Source organism: Dinoponera quadriceps, unplaced genomic scaffold (genome assembly GCF_001313825.1).
Source record: "Dinoponera quadriceps isolate SergipeBrazil2010 unplaced genomic scaffold, ASM131382v1 scaffold533, whole genome shotgun sequence".
NCBI lineage: Eukaryota > Metazoa > Arthropoda > Insecta > Hymenoptera > Formicidae > Dinoponera > Dinoponera quadriceps.
This window is the reverse complement of record NW_014554780.1, coordinates 136,826-161,578: the sequence shown is the minus strand read 5'-3', so window position 1 is coordinate 161,578 and position 24,753 is coordinate 136,826. Positions and strand designations below refer to the sequence as shown.

Genomic DNA, 24,753 nt, shown 5'->3' with positions numbered 1-24,753 from the left:
GGGGGGGGCACGTCGTATGCTAATTCGCATGCTCAAAAAATATACCACTTCGAGGATTCGCACGGAGCGCATCTAAATCTTCCCCCGGGAAATTCGTGATCATGCTTCGGGGGCTGGTTACCGCCGCTAACGCATGAATTACTATCGTCGAGTGCAGATAAAGGGCTATACTCGCGTCGGCGAGCGGAATCGGCATGGAGCGGATTAGGCGGATTAAACAGATTAAGCTGAGGCAATAGGGGCCGCTTGCCAGCCTCTCGCAACACAGGGGAGACCTTCCAATCCCCCCCNCCTTCCAACCCCCCCCCCCTCCCCCCGTATCAACATCAACGCCCCGAACTCCGCGATAAGGAACCGGCGTGAAGACGAAGCGACTCGTCGCGCATGCAAATGTGGGTGTACGCGTGCGTGTGAGGATACAGAGTGCCAAATCTAAGCAAGATCTCACACAAGTATTGAAGCACCCATCGGCCTTGTGTTTCTCCATGTCATGCGATTCATGAACTTACGACGCGCTCTTATCGAAGTGCCGTCTATCAACTCCTCGGTTCGCACAGTATTCGCGGACGTTGCGGATTGTCTGAAGTCGGTTCTCGAACGTGTCAAATCTGGCCAATTCGCGGCCCACAGGCCACTTGTATTATCTCTTGCGGATTGTTCGATCATTTTTAGTACTCACTACAGACACATGGATTAACATTAATATAAAAACGGACTGACACTTTGTGTTACTTTAAGAAGGTGAATATATGAAAAACGTAATATTGACAGGGTGAATACATATTCCAGTAGTAGAAAGAGATTTTGCAGGATTGCAGGTACATAGAAAGGGATTTTGAAGGGAACAAATATTTTCGTTGTTGTTATCGTTGCACGGTTGTGAGCGCTATGCGCACGAGTAATACCTCGTTCGGCGCTCCGCGTTGAAACGGGTTTGGCTAGACGCCGTTCTTTCGTCTCGAGAACACTGGGGGAATTGGATTTCGGTTAGGGAAAAAAATGCTGGAATATATCGATGTGTACCGGACGAAAATTCCGAGCACGCAGCCAGCGGGGCAAACAGCGAAGGGTGCGCCTTCGAAAGTACCGGCTACGTGTTTCGCCCTTCGAAGAGCGCCAAGAGGGCCGTGATTATTTTTCTCCTCGCGAACGTCGCGAATGTACGCGAACGCGTAATATTCCGTATGCGGCACGTGCGACTTATTACACCGTCAGAAGAAACAAACGCCGATGCGCATCGAACGCGCTTCTGCCGATTATAACGGGACGGCGATAAAATTTGCATGAAACAGAGATATCGGAAGATTCGAGAAAGACTGAGTTGCTGCAAGAGATTTGTCATTTTTCTATTAAATTCCCGCAGGAAGTTCGGGTGTTAAAGGGAAAACAGGAAATCTTCGTTAGATGTATGAGAAATATCGAGTTAGCGTTTTACTTATTTAATTCGTAAAAAATACCAAACCTTCGAAGTTGGATAATTTGTTTATTTTATTTGACAAAGACGAGACAAGTCTTTTTCATCAACCTAATAGTCCCGTATCTTTCTGAGAAAAAGTTAATCGGTTAGATTCGACGGTAAAATGCGATAAATTCATTAACAGAATATATTATAGGTACTCCGCAAATCCAAATGTGCTATTTTAACCGAGGCTTTTTTTTACACATTTCTTGCCGTATTAAATCACATCATTTAAACACGTGTTAACTCATAATTCAACACGATTAAATTTTAAACGACGTGACCTAAAACAGCAAGAAACACGTGTAAAAGAGCTTCAGCCAAACGCGCCACTTTTCGATGTTTACTCAGGCGTGTAAAAATAACACGCTTGAATTTGCAGTGTGATCTCCGATTCGTCCGATTGAAAATAACATTTTGAGAGGAAGCCGAACGGTCCCCCGCTTCTGCAGAAGGCGCCGCTCGAATTTCGTTCTCCGCTCACGCACAATCAGCGACGACGAGAGGGGAAGGAGAGGGGAGGGGGGAAAGCGGAAAAAAGCGATGGAGTTACCTTCCTTCGTTCACCTCCGCTGTGTTTCCAACTCCGGCGGAAACGCAAGAATTTATAACTGGTGACACACGTTGTAAGTCTTCCCGACCGTAAAGATTTATTTTCAACGCGCCGCGTTTTCACATGGCCGCGGGCGTTCCTCCCGTACTTTAGGAAAGAAGTCGCGTCTCGCGTACTTAGGATAAACTTTCGTTTCGACGGACGAGGCTATATATATACGCCGCCGTCGCCAGCGTGCAGTTCGGAAAGTATCATATCCGTACACAAGCTGCGATACCTGCGAATTGTGCGGAATACTTTCGACCCCGTTTCCCCGAAGTGGCGGAATAAGGCGCCGGGGGGAGGGAGGGGGTGGTGGTACCCCGAGCGGTACCGGTGGTCGCGCGATTTATACGAAATCAATAATCGGTAATGGTATCGCGTCGGAGCTGAGAGCGGCTGAAATATGCGGAGTAAATAAAATCCCTGATTTCGGTTAGAAAAGCAGCCGATATTTGTCTCGGGGAATTACGGGCCAGGTAAAGCCCCGTAGATCCCCGAGGTGGAGAGATGTAGGGTTGAAACGAAGAAGAAATCTAAAATCCCCCGAGTCGCGCCCATTAAACGAAAGACTGATCGGAAAGTCGTTACCGCTCGCGGCGGCATATCGCGCGATTACGCGAGCATACGGCATGCATTTTGGGAATCGTCGGGACTTTGACACATCGACATTGTTCCCCATCGAATAGCTCTTTCCGCTGAGCTTTCTGCTCGCGCGTCCGCGTGAAATATGCCACGCCCCGCTCGCGCATATCTACACATCGAACGAGCCATTCTAACGAAGGGAAAATTTATGGACTCCGCGGAATTTAGGTCCGTTTCATCGGCGGACGTGAAGCGGATTCTCGCCGGCGGCTGCGACCAACTTGACTCCGAAGCCGACGGAATTGCAGCCCCGCGGCGGGCTTTTTATCGACCGACGGCCGCCACAGAGCGGCACCGGTGTCCGATGCAAGACACGCGTTGCATTGTTAAATGTTCGCCCGGCGATAAAAAAAGAAAAAAGAGGAAGTAACCATCCCGCGTACGTGTTCGCCGCACGGCACTTATTGTCGCCGGGAGAACGTAGGCGCTCGCGCGTCGTCGATGACTCTCGTCGCTTGAAATCCGCGAGGGACAGTGATAAACGAGCGCGATGAATGCATTGCGACCCGCTTTTCGAGAGCTCGCGGGGCAGAGGCCGCGAGGAAGGAACGACGCGAAAATACCGCGTGTGTCGGAACAATCCGACACGTTATTTATGATTTAATCCGTTGNGGGAAGAAATCCCCCCCCCCCCCCTCCGGCTCTCTCTTCGTTCCTGCTCGGATCGGAGGTAGAACTGAGCACGGATACTCCCGTCTATAATGAATCGCGATTGCGAGGTGCGTTGGGATTAATATAAAATGGACGGCGAAGGGAGACGATTGTGCGTTACTCTCGGACGGTCGCGCACGGTATCGCCAACTTCTTAACCCGTTATTAGGATTATACATCCGCACTCGTAGCTCGCGGGAATCTCCAGGGATTAATGTTAAATGAGTTCTTAAGTAAATTTTTATCTTCGTTTTGTTTAACTTCATTAATAGCTATTCCCCGAGTCACGCGACAGCGAAACTTCGTCAAGTCTGACGAACTCCGAAGAGACGAAGTTACAGCTTAATCCGCACCTTCGCGTAAACTAAAAGCTCTCACAAGCCATTGGTACTGATTATCACGCGCGTAAGGGGGGGGGGGGAAAGGATGCCGGTTATTTTTTCGTCTCTCCGTCGAAGACGATAAAAACAGACGGGAAAGAAGAAGAAGAGGAAGAAGAAAGAAAAAGAAGTCAACTCGCAGATTTCGCTCGTAAAAGTTGCAAATCCTGGAATATATAATTTATATACACATATATGTACAGAAGAGAAGGTAGAGAAGAGAAGGTATCACAGTCCCCCACTAAAATGGATATAAAAAAATTGGCTCTGTTCAAAAACACAATGTTTTGTTATAAATTTATATATTTCAAAGTAAACTCTCTCAGAAGGAGCCATAATTCATATAATCCTGAATTTTTAATGTAAAGATTGGTCTGCTTGCCAGAAAATAGATACGAAATGTCAAAAGAACAATTCTTATAAAACGACTAGACTTTTAACTCAGTTTGAATTATTGACTGGTCGAACAACTACTTCGACGTGAAAACCTCGAAAGAGAGGTCGTATTAAATCCGTTTTAGTGCGAGACTAAATTAGCAAGATGCCATGGTATTGTTTAACTTTGCATAACTCGTAATGTGCACAGCGTAAAATGTTAAATAACGAACAAAGGACTAAAACGTACATATATTCGTGTGATAGTATGGTCAAGTTTAAGAAGAATGAAGAAGTATGCGTAATTAAATACTAAGAGTATCCGAGAATGTTTCGAAATGCTCGAAAGTAACAATGCGTTATAAGAAATGTCGGCTATTGTGTATTGTGCCATTGCGTAACAGCGGGCTGCTGAATAAATGATTCCATAAATAGAATTTGCCACACCTAATAGCGAAGATATTAAGAAGGGCCGTAATACCTACGAAGGCAATAATACCACCTTCTCCACTGTACATACATTGACGTGGTAATATATATATATATATTACCACGTAATATATATATATATATATATATATATATACATTATACATCGACGTGGCAGTGGAGATTGCTGGGATACGCGAAAGTTTAAAATCCTAAGCGGTGGTTTCGGTATCAATAACCGCGGAAATCGAGTTTCAGGCCGCATTACCGAGCTTAGCCCCCGGATCATCCCCGCGGCATCGCGATCGCTGGCAAAGTGTTATTGGAAATTACAATTTTGATTCAATAACCCGCCGACCCGCTTACAAAATTCACCATTGTGATCTCGACAAAACGATCCTGAAGCGGATTTGCGATAATAACGCGCCGCGATATCCCACCCGACCTGGGGGTGGCGACGGCGGCAGCGACGGCGTGATGGTGGTGGAGGAGGGCGAATGTATTCGTAGATCCGTCTGATACGCGTGATTTCATATCGGCATTAAAATTGGCTACCGATATAATCGTATCTATTAAATAAAGTGTAGCGCGATGCGCACTCTCCTGTAATATATCTGTTACATTAATCGGCAATGTATACGTGTGCGTAACACACACATGCACACATGATGTTGCAACTTGCCGTCGATCGCGGCGTATTAATGTGGCACATAATGAAACACACGCGCGGTCGCGGGAGGGGGGTCGCCGGAAAATTTATTATTTTATTCAATATTCAACATGTAGCGTTAAATATTCGCTTATTAAATATTCGGTGCGAATAGATAAGCGGCGATTCGCATCGGTGATAAGAGTGATATGGGGAGAAGCGAGCGGAATATTTTAACGTCCGGCTGAATTAACGTTCTCCGTTAACTCTCGCTTAACTGGTATTGTCCATTCTATTCTCCTCCCCCTCCCCTCTCTGTCTCCACTCCTATCCCACCCGAATGTATCGAGTGATTTTTGCTCCGCTCGATAAATCGGACTGTGATTAATAAGGCGCATCGATTGCGTTATGATTAATTCGGTTTATCCTAAAGGTCGTTAAATGTCACCGGCCATCGCGCGAGACGCGATAATGAATTTTTCGTTAGCATTCAATCGCGCACACGTTCGGGCGCGCGCTCGACAGATTGCGATTCGCAAATCGTTGCGGCTCTGATAAGCGCCGCTAATAATTTATTGGCGAGCGTTATCGATGAGCCGACACCTTGCAAATGCGATTATACCGGCAATGCGATGATCGCTTCGACGAATGACGTTTAGAAAATCTGATATGAGCATTCCCGGATAATCTCGCCGCTCATTGCCGTTATTTCATATTGTTCCGCACCGACGCGCTCGTTTTTACGGTAAAAAGCAACAAAGTCGGCGACGCGTCCCGTGCGTAGAGTCAAATATCGAATGCACGAAAGAACATGAGCAACCAACGGACGATCGTAAATATCAAACGCGACGCGAGGATGAAAAAATTAGGTCACCAGTAGTCGCGGATTGTAAACTTCGTGGCGCAGCGAGAGATGCGCATTTATTAAATTATACTAATTGCTCTAACTCGTAATTGAAAGCTGCATAATAAACCGGAACGTCCGCCGTTCGTAAGATTGTCACGTGCGTCCCGGATGAAAGAAAAAGGGGTGAGAGAGAGAGAGAGAGAGAGAGACAGACAGAGAGAGAAAAGCGTTAATTTTTTCCTACGGCATTTCCTCTAAGGACTTAACAGTTTAGAAATTAATAATACAGTAATACAGTTTTAACTAATATTCAGCAGAGTAAACAAGAGAAAGAGTATACAAAAGCTAAGAATGTAAAGAACACTGGTAGCTAGTCTGAATTATAGTTTGTTAAATATATATGAAGGGTTTTGGTCTCGAATACAATAAATAGGAAACGAAGGACAAGATAGTTCCTCTTTTCCTCTGGGTCAGATCATTTCATAAATTAACATAAATTACATAAATTAATTAACGGGGGCGATCCCCGCCGTTGACAACTCTGGCGAACTATTTCACGCGCACAGACGTTATCAGAAAAATGACAGAGAAATTTCCGTGACACTTATTAGATCGTCGCGGTCTGCCGCTTATCTGATCGCGAGACGGCCGACGCGGAGCAGCGATTGCGACGATAAACTAATATTTTAGTAATTCCCTACGACGTGGAACGGGGCTTTATTAAATTACGCTAATTACGCCGACGCGTGTAATGGAAAGCTACATTATAGACAAGGAAACGACGTAGGTAAAACTCGCGAGAATGCATCCTCGGTGACACGGCGGACGGATAATTCAACGGCGCCAATTAATTGGAGATAATTTATTCACACCGGCACACGCAGCAGCCAGCGATACAACCGAGATACTTCGGCGCACCGTCGTCATCATTTCATTCGATTATCGTCCGCGAAGACAACGAGAGGAGGAAATACCGAAAGAGGGAGGATATGGGACACGTTTCGAATCCCGTTCAACGGCACTCGTTATCGTCGCACAAAGAAGAATAGGGAGAGAGCGGGCGGAGGATATCCATCCGTCCGTTAAAATGCGCGTTAAATTATGCAGCTTTAATATCCCGCGCGTGTTTGAAAAGAATGCCGGGAAATTGCTGCCGCGAGCGAGCCCAAAGAATTACGGACAGGCGCGTGTCGGCGGGCGACACGGGCTTTAACGTTGTTATTTAATTATGAACAGGGACGAATTTATACATGGTGGTCTGGCACGCGCGTGTCAATCTGGAAATTCCCGGCGGATCGGTTTTCCAGTTTCCAATTTCCCGAAATTCGTTGCCCGCCGCCCACCGTCGGCTGTTTCGGTCAGCCGTGCCGCGCCGGCCGCGCGCTGCAATTTGTCACGCTTCTCTAACCATCGACGCACTAACCAACCAGGTGGTAGTTACGAAAAGTAGCCCCCATCCGATACAAACGCTCAACTCCACCCGCGCGTCTACTCACGTTCGCCATCTGCCCACCCGCCCGCTCGCCCCCTTCCCGGCAAGTAAACGATGTAAAATTAGCGACAATTATTAAATTACAGCGCCGGCTACCGCCGCTAATTACCTTGGGCCCTGTGCAACCACTCTCCGCCCCCCCCCCTGTCCCGTCGTTGCTTCCTCTCCCACCGGTATTAACAGATTTTATGTCTCGCAGATCCGATTAATGAGAGCCGCGGAACAATCGATGCATCGACAGCAAGGGCGAGCTTGTTGTTATGCTAACGACTGCGACTAATTGCAATCGGCGGAAAAAAAAAAGGGAAATATTTGTAAAAATAATGGCGCGCTTAACGACGGGATTTCGTCGGAACGGCGCGAGGGATCGAAGTCTGCGTCGTTATGCGTCCCTGTGGCTCCAGAAATTTCATGCATTTTCCGAGCAGTCGCTGGACAGTTATATTAACTTCCGTCTAACAACTGAGGAGTAAGACTTGGGATCCCAATCAAGATACGTAACGTTTTTCCCGCAGTTACCGCGCTCTAAAGATGCGCACAATCTGAACTCATTTACTGAACGAAAACAGAACAATAAGTGGGCAAGTATTCAAATTCATTAATAAGCCTGCTGCTCATGAAATGGGCAGTTTTGCCCTGGAAGTGTCTCTGAACAAAAGTCTATCAAGCTCTTATCCGTTTCTCACGTAGTATTGTTACAACTGATGAAAACGCATTGATAAGAGACAGCAGCTGGATGAATACAGGAGAACTGCATATATTTCTACCAGGAGTATTGCACAATGACGATCACGAAAATACACTTATATTTAATTTAAAAAGTCGCGTATATAATGTACGTACCTAAATTAAACGAGCATCTTTGTTGTTATCGCCGCAGCTGTTAAAAATGCACCTGTTTAATTTAACACTCGCACTCTCATGACGATCGATCCAGCTCCCTCGAAACGAATATCAAACGCCTGTATTTTTAACAGCCGTGTTACCGTGAAAGCTATTCATAAATTGAGAAGTTGCGCACACACACACACACACACTCGCGTGAATTCACGTATAGAAATTATCAGAGGCTGACTGTCATGTCGAGCAGTGCGACAAAGAGAGCACAAATGGCCCTTCCCTCCGAGGTGCCTTTTGTGCGGCGTATTCCGCTGATGCGTTTTAAGGAAAGTTCATCAGTGCAGCCTCTTTAGCCGCAACGCTCTTATCACCATTTCTCGTTGCTGCATTATTCGCGCGCAAGCGATACACCTCTCTCGCCTCTCTCCCCTCTCTCTCTCTCTCTCACATTCACTCATTCACTCTCCTCTGCCTCTGTTACGCGCTCCAACCGAAACCACGAGGTGATATAGGAGTGGCTTTGCGGTGTTGCGCTTCTCTCTGTGGGATAGCGCGGAACACGTTCCGCCTTGCGTTGCACATGCACGCGGATGCACGCAAAAAGGCCCGGAGCGCGAGGTGAATTACTGGTTGCGCACTATCATAGCCTCCGGTGCTGGCTGGAGTTCGCGATCGAACGCGGCCGTGACTGCGGAATCGATCTCGTTCCAGGAGGCGACGCGCCGTCCGAATTGAAACCGTCAGGGCGATGGCCATTGATAACGTGGAAAAAGTGGCGGAATCCTCCGCGTGAAAGATAATGGTTAATGCAAGGACCGTGCGAAAACTCGATGAGCAACAAGTCAGCCGAGAATAATCCGACGGTCGACAAATCAACCAGAGTCAGTCAGTCATACGATCGATCGTGACGTTACCGAGGAATTAAAACTGCGCCACGGCCAACGATTCGGCGAAAAAAACTGGCGTGTTTTCGATAAAAAGTAATCTGAAGATCCAAAGGGAGAAATCCTTTGAAACTTCTCCCGCTGATCTCGGTATTGCTGAGCCTGGTAATATATGTTAATTCGCGTAACTCCGATCGCTCGTATTTTCGTATCGAATGATTAATGTGCAATTAGTAATATAATTGGATATTTCATTATCATCGATGATCTTCTGTTAATAATTAATAGGAATATGTAGCAACGGCCGGCCGATATTTACCCAAGCGATATCTAAAATATCGCCGCGGAATTCTTACATCACGCGAGGAAGACCGGGAAAGTCCGCTGCGTTGTTATCGCGATGGACAATGATTAAATGCACGTTACGATAAAAATCGACATTAATCTGCCCCGCACACGTAATAAAAAGTTCCCGATAATAAATGGCGCGCGGGACGAACTCGTTGTTACAAACATCGAGTGTGTGAAATAATTACGCGACCGCGTTGTCTTTGTCGTCGTCGTCGTCGGCTGTCTGTTATCACGCGTTACGAGCGTATCGCAATAATCCTAATCAATTTAAGCGTTCAATTATTTCACCAATGTGTCGGCATAATTGCGAACACTGTTGTACTTAGGTAATGTCATTGTCGCCGTAATTATGCATTCGCCATTGCCAACGATATATCGACGGTGTTAGTAGGCATTCATTGTGACGAGCGATAATCGAGAGCTCTAAGAGGCGAGGTTTATCGACCCTTTCGCGTTAGCACACAACGCATGCATGCGTGAGAGCGCGCATTCTCGCTCGCTATATACCAACGTGTTACTTTGTTACGGTAATATCCCTCACGTGCCTCGTATGCACGTGTTATAAAAAGATGAAAGAAAAAAATACACGTATATATGGAAGCAACGCATAATAGGTTAATACTTCTTATAAAAATAAAACTACCGCGCGCGCATATCACGCAGCACGTGATTTGTGTTCTATAATAGTCGCGCTTTAACCGACGATTCGTTCGTTACTGCCGATCGAAACGTATCGGAACGGCAAATCCAAGTGCTAAGGACGGCCCAAAGGGTCGGTTACCTTGAAAAAATTTCTCACACGGGAAAAAGAAGTAGCTCACGCAGCTAAAAACTAGCTCCCACAGGATAAAAATTAACTGTCCATATAATGAACGCAACTGAAATTTAGTTAATTTAGCTAATTCTTCTTGTCTCTACACCTAATTTTTAACCTCCGCGGCCAAAAATTAGGTCTCGTTACTGAATTTCAGTTGTATCACGTGGACGGTTAATTCCTTTTCGCCGAGTGGAGTTCCAGTGCAATTCGCAGGAAGAATTTTGAACGTCTATTTTATCCGAACCCGTATTACCCATAAAAAAACGTTACGAGTTTTTCAAATCAGTAATCGATTTTCCGGTCCGTCCCATATTATAATTGTATCTGATTATTTCAATGAAAAAAATACGAGAAATGTAATTACTCCCCGTGTTTGCATTGGGAGCGCGCGCAAACTCGATCGTTACTCCCGATTTCGCGAAAATGAACGAGTACACCTAGTTCAACCCTCCTATCCAGCTTTACCCTACTTTCCCTTATTTAATTGGACACCGTCCTCTTCCGTTCCGCCACCCGACCAGCTGCTAAACCAATACGTCTCGGTCGTCATAAACCGAAATATTTTCGAGAGTCGGTAGTACCGCCGTAGCTGCGCCGGGCAAACGGAAAGTGGTAACGCCGCAGAATTATACCGACGCGCGCAAACATCACTCGCGCGCACATGCGTGCGTGCGTGCGACGCAGCCCACGACTTGCGCAAGTACAGATATCGTTTGTTGGCGGAGAGTGCGATAGCGCGATTGTAGGCGGTGGTGCGCGCGGGCTAATTCGGAGAGAAATAGTAGACGGTGCTGCAGCGTCACCAACGGACCTCAGTGACCGCAGATTTACGAGCGTCACGCTGTCCGCCGCAACGTAAAATTAGAGCGCTTCCGGAAACACGTTCGACCCTTTCCCGAAACCGTCGGTCGAGATCTCCTCCCTCATCGGCTGTGCGACGATTTAACGGCGGCTCAGGTCAGACCAGACCTCAAAAGGACGAATCGAACGGCACGAAGATAAGCGATAAGAAAGAAAGAAAAAAGGGGGNAAAAAGGGGGGGGGGGAGATATCACCGTTCGATCTTTCCTCGGGGGACTGAGGGGCAGAGGGAAGGGGGAAAATTCTCCACAACAACGAGCGTGCCTTTATCTATATCGCAACCGTTTTCATATCGAGCATTAAACGCGTCTTGATAATTGGATCCAAACTTTCCAAGAGGGGGTGAAAGTTCTCTTATTTTGCGCGACGCCATTAACATAGAAAATGAATTAAGCCCTCCGAAGCAGCTGTGTGAGCGACACCTCTTCTCTCTCTCTCTCTCTCTCCGCGGGTACTAATTACAACACCTCCTCGCGAATAAATAATCACGATAAACAAGCAAGTTGAGGGATCAACTGTAGACGTACGCTTATTCAACCTAACAGTAGCATCTTGTTTGAGCTCAACACCTCTGGGATCACCTACCCTACCGCGCTCTCGCGCGGGCCTCAATTATGATTTGTTAGTCGTAGTCGCTTCGCTCGCGCATTCGAGCGAGTGAGAGAGAGAGAGAGAGACTGGCAATGAGCGAAACATCGCAGTACTTCGCACTTCTCCTCGGGACGGCGCGGCATCGGTAATTAATAATTTACATAATACATATTTACGGTGCGGCGTAATGCTGTAAGTCCGATGGTGCGGATACGGCGACGGCGCGGAAAGTTTACAGAATTAATTTACACCGGGACGCTCACGAACAACGGTTACTGCGGGTATTTCACCCCGTCGACGCCACGAGAACCGAGTCGCCTGTATATGCAACGGGTGTCCCGCACTGTTCTCTCCCGGCATGAATGAATGACGAGGTGATCCTCGACACGACGCATAGAGACGCGGGTAGAGTGTGTGTGTATATGAGAGGAAGAGAGAGAGAAAGGACGAGGGTGAGCATCTGCGCCTCGTCCGCGGAGTTACAATGTCATTCTGTAAGTAATAACACTTCAAAAGCCGACTGCCACTACCTGACGGCGGGCATTACACCGCGCGGGCAAGATGCGGGCGCGCAGGTGCCGCATAGTCGTCCCGTGTGTATGATCGACTGACTGATTCAGAACTGAGCTGCGCGCGTCTTAGCAGAGCATTCACGAGCGGGTATTACGACGCAACGACAGCTCAAAATTAAAGCCGCCGGTGATGGATCGTCCGTCGCTTCTCGCAGCGCACAGCGAGGGAAGCGAGGAGAGACCGATCGAAATGCGGCCGAAACGCGCGAGCCCCCCTCGACGAAATCTCGCGCGAAAGCAAGAACCGTCGGTTCGATGATAACGGCGCGCCGATGCACAAATTGGAAGTTTGATGAACCTTTACCGTCACAGCCTTTACCGTCTATCGAGTGTCATTTTCCGCGGGATTGAGGGACCGGCGTAATTTCCGCGATCTCGAAATTCGATACCGTAGACACGCGAAAACGATCGCCGCAGTCGGGGGGTGGGGGAGGGGGGCGCGGCAATGAATACGCGAAATTGTATCGGTCCGTCGGTGCTGCGTCTCGTTTCTCGGTGAAGTGGCTAATAAATTTTGACGATGTTTCGCGAAAAATCGCGGTAAATTTAAACCGCGCGACAAACGCGCGCAAAAATAAGGAATAATTAATAATATAATGATGAAATATATCCGCCCTCTCCCTCTTTCTACTCCCCATTTCCAACTACCCGCGGCACTCGACAACAAAATTGAATCCACGCGAGTCTTTTCCCGCAAGTTTGAAAGCCAATTAACCGACATCCCGAGTCAGGGTGGGGGAAGGATGATGCAGCAGCAACACAGGAGAGCTTAATTAGCCGTACGACTAACGGTGGAAACTAATGAGTGCACGTTACGGAGTAGATCGTCCGACAAACATCGGGCGATTCAACGCAAGTCATATGTACGCGAGTAGTTTAAACTTACAAGCCGAATCCCCGCGCAACCGCCAATTGAATAGTACACGACAACGAGAGCGAGCTCTGCGCTCTCCTGCGTGAAGACCCACCCGCGCGGAGACCAACTGGTATTTTCACGTGTGACATGGCAGCGCTACCGTAATTTACGTTTATTAGACCAGTCAGCCTGACGCGACCAACTTGAGCGAAGTTTTACCCTTCATTTCGGATCATCAACGTCCGAACGACAAGACAGAAATTGAAAACACAGACAGACGGATGTGCTTCCGTTTTCGTTAGGAGAATAAAAAATTTTAAATTAAAATGGATCTCGCAATGAGAGTATAAACAATTTTTATAATTTGACGAAAAAATTACTCCGAAGGAGAGAACTATTTACGATCCTTAAAAATACCCCGTATAACATTTTTTCTTCATCTTCTTCATTTTTTTAGTCTCTCTCTCTCTCTCTCTCTCTCTTACGCGTTTATCTCATAAATTCTCTAGTTCTTTGCTTTCCTCCTTCTCTTTACTTTTTATTTTTTACAATTCCCTCTTCTCGCTCCCATCTCCTTTTTTTTCCCCTCGGTCACGGCGGGAGCGTCTGATATCAAGGGTTAGTTACGGCACTGTGATGTGCCACGCTAATGAAAATCGTCACGAGCGTTTGCACGGAAGGGTCGGTGGGCGATGGCCGTGTCCAACGGAGCTCAGTGTCGCAGTTAACTTTATCAGGGCGTTTTTGGACAAACGGGCGCACCAGTTTTATTGGCTCGACGCAAACACGAGCGCTCGCGCGCAACGTGATAGACCGCGTCAATTAAATCGGACGAGAGCCGGTGCTACCGAACTGCGCCTTCGAATAAGCGACTGCGCAGAATTTCTCGAGGTTTTAACGTCCAAGTGTCGTCCCATGAATCCACGAAATTCGCGAGCTCTCTCACGGATCCGTTTTGACTGCGCGCACTTAGGAAACACGTTCCACAGATATGCAAATGGGAACGAAAGTCGCCGGAGGGCCGGCTTACCGCGAAGAATCTGTGTCGAAATGTCGCAGGATACTTTAATAACAACCTGAGAATTACTTCGCGTCGCGACATCATCCTCCCCTTCGGTTGCTCGCTGTTTCGTGGAGAGGGGACCCGTCGGAGACGAAGATTCATACATTCATCCGATGTAATAATAAACGTCTTGCGAACGCAAATGCGAATGACGAAGAGACGCGTTGCACGAGATACGCAATCGCGACATAATTCATTATGAAGTATAGTTTACCGAAAGTTCTCTTTTGACTTATTGTGCTATTATTGTGCCAGTCTCGACCACTTGGCGGGCGAATAAAGATAGAACGTCCGACTTGGCCGGTTTCTTTATAGCGTCTCGCGATGCTCAATGGGGATTACTCCGAAGATTAACATCGGCCGGTCTTTCCAGGTCGCATGATTCAACGTAATTACATATTCCTAGTATGACTGCACGATGACGTGATATCTAAACACGGCGTATAGAACTTCGCAGTTACTCGGGGTCTGAGACGAGCCAGGGAGCAGGGCTCAGCCGGAGAGTTATGGCATTGTTTGCGAAGTAATAACACCGCTAACTCAGATGCTATTCTATAGTTGCAAACGCGAACTGACATGCGCCAAATTATCGGCACACATTTCCGAAACGCGCGGTCGTTGCTTGTAACAAAGAGAAATGCAAGCTGCGCCAACACGATAATCCCTGTGACACGTGCCACTTTTAATAATTTGATAACAAGAGACAACTCGACGGGACTGCTGTATTACCGGTAGAGCAACAGTGATCCCGCTTTAATATTCTAGGAGACTGCGACGATACATTTTCGAAATATCCGGCAAAAGATAAGAGAGAGAGAGAGAGTGAGTGAGTGAGTGAGTGAGAGAGAGAGAGAGAGAGAGAGAGATTCTTATCGACGTTCCCGTTGCACAGTCACCTGAAACACGATTTCATCCAAAGGTCGACAAAAAAAAAAAAGAAAAATTTACCCTGGTAGAAATGTATGCAATTTACCTAGACACTCATCCGGTTACTGTCTAATATTAATACGTTCTCATTCATTGCAACAATATTGCATAGGAAATGAATAAGAACTTGATCGAGTTTTATTCAGTGGATGAAGCAGATTTCTAGAAAAAAATATGTGCAATTTTCGAAATTAATAACCGCCCAGTGACTGCTAAAAAATACATGAAATTTCTATCAGTGTCGTCATTATGGATACGAAGTCATGCGTGCAACGTGCCTCGGGACACTTTGGACGACTCGCTACAGGATTCGGTGGAGGGAAAGGCGAGAAGCGAACCGATCGCGGTGCTCGAGGCGGGCCCGGCAACGACCCAAAAACTGATCGCGTAAATTTATGCGAGTTGTTCGAGTTTGTCGGGTAAATAGCAAGCGAGAACACCCTCCACGGTCGCCACCGTATATCCGCCGGTTCCACGCGCGTGATCCATCGATCCCACGCGTGTGCGTGAATATACGTCGGTATGTACGAGTGTAGATTAGGTTTCGGGCGACATGGGGCGCTAATGAACGGCGGGTGTCGTTTGCACGACGCGAGGGGACCCCAGAGAAAATTTTCAAATTCGTGTTTACCCCCACGGCCGAGCCAACCCTTGTTGCAGCAAGGGTTCTACCTCATTCCTCCTCTCTCGTCCGCTCTTCTCTCTTTCTCCCGCTCGGCAACTCCCTCATTGCCGAGCCTGCGACATTCGACTCCGCGGCGTCGGCGCAAATGAACGCACAAATATATCCCCCCGTACGTAAAGAGCGACGAGATTTATCCCACGGCGCTGGCCCCCTCGTCATTGTCCCCGGCAGTCCCTGCAGCCGTCGTTTTATCAACCCCCTACGCGTCCTGTCGCTCTTCCAATCTCTCACTCGCGAATGTATTTCAGCCCGGATGTGTATTAGTTAGATTAATTGCTTCAAAATTACCTACCCGCACGATCGGAATATCTTCCCGTATCTTCACGTATTTTTAACATTTTTAATATTTTATATGAGAGGATACATATTGCGCGTATATTTATTTTTATGTACAATTATTATTGTTATTATTTTTTATTTTATAATTATACAAAATTCCCAATTCTATCGCGTTATTTGATAATAGGAGATTCTCCGGATGATTTGGAGACGATTTTTTCTCTTAGCGAAAATGTGGAGGAAAATACTTATTTTTTGCAATTGTTCAATTTTTAACATTTCCCATCCTTCAACTAAGTCTTAAGTTAATCTTATCAAAGTACATTCCATTTGAATTTTAGTTGAAAAATATACTTTTGATATCCATTTAGCTCCCTGGAAGCTAGTTCATAAAGTACTCCCTTTTCAATCACTTATAACTCGAAGATTATCCTTTGATCAAAGAAAATTCAGCTGCAAATTAACCGAAAAATCTGTCGTTCCAAAACAAAAGCGGTAAAAGTGGACGCGCTGCATATTTGACACAATATTAAATTAATTCGAATATTTCAACGTTCGAATGGTTTTTGCACGGCCCGCTCCGCCATACTGTGGTTGGGAAATTTTTTCTCGTTTCAAATGTGTTCCTCTCACCGGTGTCGCATTATCCTCGTCACCGTGGCCACCTCCCCTCCCCCCTCTTCACCGGTGGTCCCATCCTCTTGCGCGTGCACTTTCCGCTCAGCCTCAAAATCACCTGCGCGCGAGTTAGTTTCCCAGAGTGCACTCTGTATCCGACGCTTCGAAATGCATGGACGTCGAGTTCGCGGGAATCGCACGAGAGTGAGAGATGTAACTTTGGCTGTCGTTGCGATTTCAATTCCGCGCTTCGAACCACCTCGAATCGCTGACTGCGGACGGGTCCATGGCGGAAGCGACGTACGGATACAAACGGGAATGAGTGCCGCCAGCGGAGTGAGTATAATGCGCGCCACCGCGAAGAGAGCATTAGCGACGAGTTCGGATTTTCGAGCGGTACGTACCGGGACCACAATACGTTCCGTGCAGTCGAAACGTACGTCGTGCGAGTTATTTTCTAGATAAAACGGCGGCAAAAGTGATATCGCGCACGTTTCGGGGAAAGCGCGCGCTGTCTTCTTCTTTGTCTCTTCGTGAAATCGGGAAAGCTCAAGTTGGCGAAATTCCGAAAGAGAAAAAAAGAGACATCCTGACAGAAACTTACGCACTTTTCTGCGACACTCGTTCAGTTAGCATTCCCATTAATTTACCTTTTTGTCCATTTATCTTTATGTTTTCGTTCAGTATCGTTTTATTCCACAGTTACTAGACGGAAGTTTGACATAACTGCTAAAGCAAAAAATACATGAAATATCTGTACCAGAGCAGGTTACGAGATGAATTATCGCTCATCAATTTCGACATTTAAAGTCGAAGAGACGCGTGTAGATTTCAAAGAGGAGGGGAGATACGAAAGCGACGATCTCGTAGACGTTTTCTCCATCTATTTGAGCATCGCGACGCACTTATCGTCGGGTATCTTATAAAATGGAGCAAAAGCGTGCGTTTACACCGTCCTCGTGGATGGAAAAGCGTAACTCGCTCGCAGCGAGCTCTTTATCTCGACACCGGCGACATTTGATTTATGCGCGCCAGAGCGATGGCGCGCGAGAGCGTTGCAAGACGCGAGCGAACGTTTCTTTGCAGTTACAGCGGCAATTTGTTACAGCGTCACAACGGTAACGCCGTAATTTTACATAGTCGGTGCGCCAAGTTTATTAATACCTCAGACGATAACAAACACCACGCGTACGCCCGCGCACGCGTCGCCGGCGGTATTAAAGACCGGCGACCGAGCGAACAGTTTATAAACGTATGTTTATAACGTCCAGTCCGCATATATTACGCTCGCGAAAGATACTACTGCCGTGCATTAAAACTAACAAACGTTACACCGCCGCGTATCTCCAGCGTTGAATACATTCGCATACGCGCGTGTATCCGGCTTTTCATGCCCGGCTTTTCTCGCTTCTTTCTCCCCCTCCCCCTATTTTTTTTACGTTTTCTTAACTCAGATACCTCCGTGAGGCCGGGCACGGGACCGCGCATTTTCGCGGGCTCCGCTGGCAATTGTGATCCCGTGGTTAAAAGTTCAGCGGGAAATTTTTCAGAAACCGACGCGGAAAAACGTCGAATGTCGCGGCGTAGAGAGACGTTTGTTCGAAAAACCCCCGTATGTTTCCCGTGCAATTCTCGTTTAATCGAGGAAGCAACTTTTTTCAACGACGCTGCGACCAATTAGCCGAACTTCAGTCGCTTCAACTCGCTGCGATAAATCGCTCGAAGACGGCGATGAAAAATTCTGCTGTCGTCGCGGCCGATCAAGGGGAACGCGGTCGTAGGAGCGACGTATCGCGTCTCCCGAGGAAAAAGATGTCCGGGTGTGGCGGGAGCGTAAAAGCGACACAGACGTGTTCGAAGCCACGCACTAATACGTAGCGGGCCGCACGTGCGGCGTACGTCGTGCGGCCGCGATATTACCTCGACGGTGCAACGTATGCCCGAGGTAATTTCCTCGGTTACGCGGGCGGGTTTGTTTTGGCTGGTAATATCGCCCTTCCGAGCGGGCACACGAACGCTCTTCCACCCTCCACGATTTTCCCTCGTATCCGCCAGACGTGGTTTTTGTCCCCTACGGTCGTCCAGCCGGGGAGAGGGTGGACTGAGATGGAGTGGGTGACCGGAGGCAAACAGGGATGGAGGAAGGGAGACGCGGAGACAACGCGCTCGTGAAAAATGTATCTATCGCGAATCGAACCCTCCGCTAGAAAGACCGCTAACCTCCGTTTCGACGAAAAAAGTTATTACGCAGACAAAACAGCGGGCGGTCAGGTGGAGTTTGTTTCGGTTGTCCTCCCTCGTCGCGCGCGACGGGGAAGCTTTTTCATAAACGCCGTTTCCGACATGGGCTCGCTCGCGCGCGCGTAACGCTCTGCACGAAAAAGCGGTGGAAAAATTGGAGAGGTCCGGGCGAGGCTGCTGCAATTTGGTGAAAATGCTTTGAGCAAACTGAATATACAATCGCTCTCTATTTGTTACCGCGGCCATACAAGCCGGCCCGATTGATTCCATTTCGCAATGAAAATACGATACTATCAGTTTTCCATTTTTATGTAGCCGCGTATATTAAACGATTATTTACTAGATTTCGCGGTCACTCGGCGGCGATTCTTGTTTCATTGCTCGCGCAGGATCTCTCGATCGAGTTTTGAGGATGCATTGCCTATCAGTGCTGTATTTTCAGACCACATCAAGAGAGCCACTTATGAATTTAGTATTATTTACCGAGCAAAATTCAGTATTTATCAAGCAAAATGTTTCCATACACTTATTTCGCTACCTAAATAATAAATGTTATTTTGAAATTTGAAACGAAGTTGATGTAAACGCATATATATATATATATTTCGAATAATATTAGTTATGAACTTGACACTGCTATTTTCAAAACAAATTCGTCAATAATTGATCAATATTTTCAAAACAAATTGGTCAATAATTCGGATATCATTTCTGCATATTAGTCTTTAATATTACAGTTATGAAATCCCTGCTTGCTCGATTCTGTAAGAAAACAACAGAAATAATTAATTTACTCTTTTGATCAACTAGCCCCGGTCTCTTCTAGTGCAAGTTTCATCGAATTCTCATCAAACTCACTTCTTCACTTTACAACCTCCTTTAAAGTGAAGTAACTTTTGATCCAAGCTCTAAATTACTATCGAACTTTTAGTGTCACTTTTAAATGCAATGCAGATCAATTTGTAATTTTTTCATAATTTTCTCATTATCTTGACTTACGGTCAATACATCCTTAACTATCTGATCGGTATGCAAGGTGTGCGATAGCGTATGGACGTAACAAGTATTACACGGCGCACGTGCTGCGAAATATCGACACGTTTCCTAATTAATCACTCGCTGATGCGTATCTTCGATGTCGAGTGGAAGAAGCAACGCGTGTTCATCGCGATTTAAAGAAGAAACGCAACGCGGCCGATCGGTCGCCCGTAACCTCGCCGGCGAATTTCAAACGCATTCGCCAGGGTTTTCCTGCTTTGTTAACGCGATTTTCTTGGCACGAAACACGAATTATCGGGTTTCCGTGCGCGACCTTGCCACAAATACGGGGATTGTCGTTCGCGTTATTAATCCGATTTAATGGAGCGACTCCGGCGGTATTATTTCTGCATTTTACTGCTCACGAGATCGGGCTATATTTCTAAACGCTGGCAACTCACCGTGATTGCCAGCCTTTTCAATTAGATCCGCAAATCCTCTTTGATTCGGTGCGCCGGCCAACGTGCCGCCGATTTCCCGGGGTCATAAACGTTTTGACGATTGCATCCGGCGCCATGCAGATGCCAATCACTGCTGATTGCTGACATCGTTATGTACGAACTCGCGGGGCACCGGCGGAAAAACAAAAGTGAACGAGAGAGAAAGAGAGATACGAAGAGAATGCAAAATAAAATTGCAATTTTTCCGCGAATGAGGAACGTACTTGCCATCGCACTGCCAATTATCAATTAGCATAGAGATGCGAACAGCCCGACAACTAAAACCGATATAATTCCCGCGAAGAGGCGAAAAATGGACGCGCGTAAGAGACAACCAAGTTTATATTCGCCATGAAAACGCCGCGCAATCCGGCCATTCGAAGGAGCAGTGACGTGAATTACGTCCTAACTCATTTCGAGGCAACAAAAGCGCTCGCGAGAGTGCTTAACGTAAATTACAGATGATTTATTATGGCATTCTTTTTTCCGCGAAAGAGAAACACGCAAATTCATTTTGTGCCGAAGTAATTAACCCTTTGTTCCGCAACGGGCATGGACGCATCGTTGGGCGACCTCTACGACTGTCCGGATTTTCACGTTCTCGTCCTTCATAATAAACAACAATAGGCAGTTTTAACTCCTCGTGGAAGATTAATTTCGCGCCCCCTGCCGAAAGAATAAGAGATCTCGCGGCGCCGGTCGAAGTGACGGCACGTCATTCTGAATGATACGCAAGAATAACTTATATTATAGTGAACTCGATCGAGAGTATTGAACTATATAACAAACTGGAATGACCACTGTCTTTGTTCCCATCAGATGACCTTGTTCCGAGAAAGATAGTATCCAAATAGAATCTCCGTCTTTCTTTATAACATATTACTTGAACTAAAAATTTAAACTTACGCTAGCAGTAAAGTTGCGTACGAAAATTGTACACAAGATGCTTCGTACGTAAGTAAGGAGCTTAAAAGATCTGAAAAATTTGAAATGAAAAATTATTTATATAATTACTTATATAAATAAAAAACACAGTGAAATATTGCACATCGACGTCCTGGCTAAAGTGAGATTAAAGATTGTACATACGAATATATTATGAAAAGTTAGGAACAATGGACCATAGCATGTTAATAAAAGAGAAGGATATAGCATGACTATAGCAAGTTAGACAGAGAATGATATTCCACATTGTACATGGCCTTTATCTTACAGAAGGCACGTCCCCTGTCACATTGCAGGTCCAAGTGTGTTATTTCTATGCATAACGTCTAAAAGTGACAAATTTGGCTGAAACACTTTTTATATGTTTTTCATTGTTTTAACTTACGTCACTTGACACGTTTAATCGTTAAATTATAAGTTAATACGTCTAATAATGTTAAATGACGTGATTTAAAACGATAGAAAGTGTGAAGAAAAACCTCAGCTAAAATAACACACTTGGATTTGCAGTGTTCGTTCCAGTTCGTTATATAGTTCGATCATCAGAGGGAGATGCATTGTAGAGAAACGGATTTAGTTTGTATTCGTCCGAAAAACGAGGCCCATCGTCGCAGGCTTACATCAGCTATTCCGCGTTTTTCGCATATACAGCGGAGAAAATTGCGCTCTCCGATGTCATACCGGATTATACCGGCTAGATTGAACCAATAGGCAAGCCACATTTTATTATCAAATAACCGGTGACCCGACAACGAAACACGCTAGGTGACGAGTGACACACTTTTTCGCCATACTCGTGATTGATGGTGATGTGCGCTTCGCACGTTATAACAACGATATAACAATCCCCGACGTTCGATAACCTCGAAGGGGGCGTACGTTATCGCCGATCAATTGGATAACCACGTACGGGGGTTCCAAGGGGTTATTAATTGGACTGTTATTAATTCAACATGCTCCCCGCGAGTTCTCGCGTGCTCTCGTGAACAGCGAGAGGCTGTAGATCTTAGTTACCCTATAGAGGCCAGTACCCGGACTATGAATCTTATTAAAGTGTTCCGTCTCTCCACTTACGTAATTACTATTAACAACATACAGGCAAGCGTAACATTCGTCTCACTTTGCTTACCGTAATAATAATATCCGTCTCGGTATAGTTAACTGTTACACAATAGTTGCGTGTTACACAATCGAGTCGCGAAAGGATTCCATATTCCTTAGGATTCCCTTTTCTCGTATATTCCGTGCGCTTTCACGAAGGGGACTAGAAAAGTGCGCTAAGATTCAAGTGTCTCATCGCAGTGAAGCGTTCGCGCAGCTCCGGAAAGAGTATGAAATTTAAATTCTCAACGATGCGAAGCGAATATCCCGACGAAGAGAACTCTTTATTACGAGAGAATTGTCGTATATTGTCCGCTATCGTTATCGTTAACGGGGTCTCAAGAATACGTATAAGAGTCCGCACAGCTGTCTGAGAAATAACATTTGCGCGACGCGTTACCTAGCTGACGCATCTACCTATTGATTTAGCGCTCAGTTTGCGCCTCGAATAGAATCAACGCTACCGTCGCTTCGTGTATTTTACGGAATGATTACCGAAACACGATTAGAAGCTGTCGCTCGATGCGCGACGTTTAATTAGGCAATAATTAACGCTTGCTCCAATTTCAAAGTCCTGGCGGCGCGAGCGAGCACACGAAGCTGTCGGAGCGACGATGTCCTCTACGGCGAATACAAAGGAGGGAGCAGAACAAGCATCCGTCCCTCGTTCATTCGCCTCAATTATTTTGCGTGTCTTTCGTGAACGCGAGCGAGCATTTTTGGGGCGAAGGAGGCGTCTGTTCGCGCGCGATTACATTCCCCTCGAAAAATCTCATTACAGCGATCGCCACCGCTCCAAAGCATTCGGAATACTTAATCGCCGGGCTAAACAAAGTATGTCGAATAATTAAAACGAGCACTGCTCGCGAAAGTAAGGCAATTAGTTCCGTAGTAGCGCCGTTATAATCCAGAAAGGAAGTTGCTTAAAATAGCCGGAGCCCTGCTGAAACTTTTATGATAATAGCCGAGATTACGCTTTTTTTTTTGCATTATCCGCCAGTGAAGTAAAAAGCGTGTTTGTCGCGTTTTATCTATGGTTACTTTGAGGTCTTACGGCTCTTAATAGTCAGAAGGAGATCGATACATCATTAATTCATCCGGGACGTCGATAAGTTTTATTAAGAATAAATGTCCGATATTAGCTCGAGGAAGAAGTGTTTCGAGATGCTCGTTAGAGGAGAGTTTCCTCTCATTAAAGACACTCGCGATGAAAAATGTTATACATGTAAGTAAACTAATATCTAAATATAATATCTAAATCTAATTGCACTTAAAATAACGCGTTACGAGCGGATGCAAAATGATCTTGCTCGCGCGTTCGCAAAGTGCCGTTTTTTGTCACGGAAGAGAGGGGGGGGGGGAGAGAGTAACTGCGGAACTTCGTCGTCCCGAAAATTCCGGCGAAAAACAAAAACGGAGATCGGAGTGGAGGGCAAACGGAGAAAAACGGCAGAATGTTGCAGGGTAAAGCACCATAAAGTCTCATTGGCTTTAATTCGGTTGTACCCCACCGGCCACTGGGAGTGATTAATCGTAACGTTACTGCAACACGAAAGCACCTTACCACCGATCATTCTCTGGGACGCTTTAAAAGAAAGTCGACTATGTTGCTTAATGCTTTCTCGCCTAATTGGTGATATTTGTCCTGCGAGAGAAATGGACTGACCGGAATTTTTTTCATCGGAGTAACCCGCGTCCGTGAATTAATTTTTCCGAAGGCAAAAAGCCAACTACAACCAACTAAGAAATTTCCTTTTATGAACGGAAATTTTTAATTAAATCACAGAACGCTATTAATCTGAAATTATGTAAATATTATGTGTTACACGCCTTAGATATTTCGAGAGATTCCTGTCAGCTCATTTCGTTAGCAACTACTAAAAAACGACACCTACATTTATTAAAATTCATCGTAAAAGAAAGAAGGGACCTTCGGTTTATGATGATGAAAAATTCAGCCACTCCTAAAAGGAAAGGGGAAAAGAGGATCAATATTTAATCTTTAAATAGAGCAGAATATACACATTCTTATGCCTTACAGTATCCCTTATTAAATCTTGGAAGTTTTTAAGAGCCGTCTTTAATTTTTTATTGCATCTCCCTCGGACCGGGACGAGGGATCCAT

At 46.1% G+C, this 24,753-nt stretch overlaps 1 protein-coding gene across 1 annotated transcript in view; it reads left to right on the top strand.

Moving 5' to 3' along the window:
- Nucleotides 1–24,753, top strand: part of LOC106741795 (spondin-2) — a 213,955-nt gene that overhangs the window by 168,844 nt on the left and 20,358 nt on the right. The gene's annotated exons all lie outside the window — the stretch shown is intronic.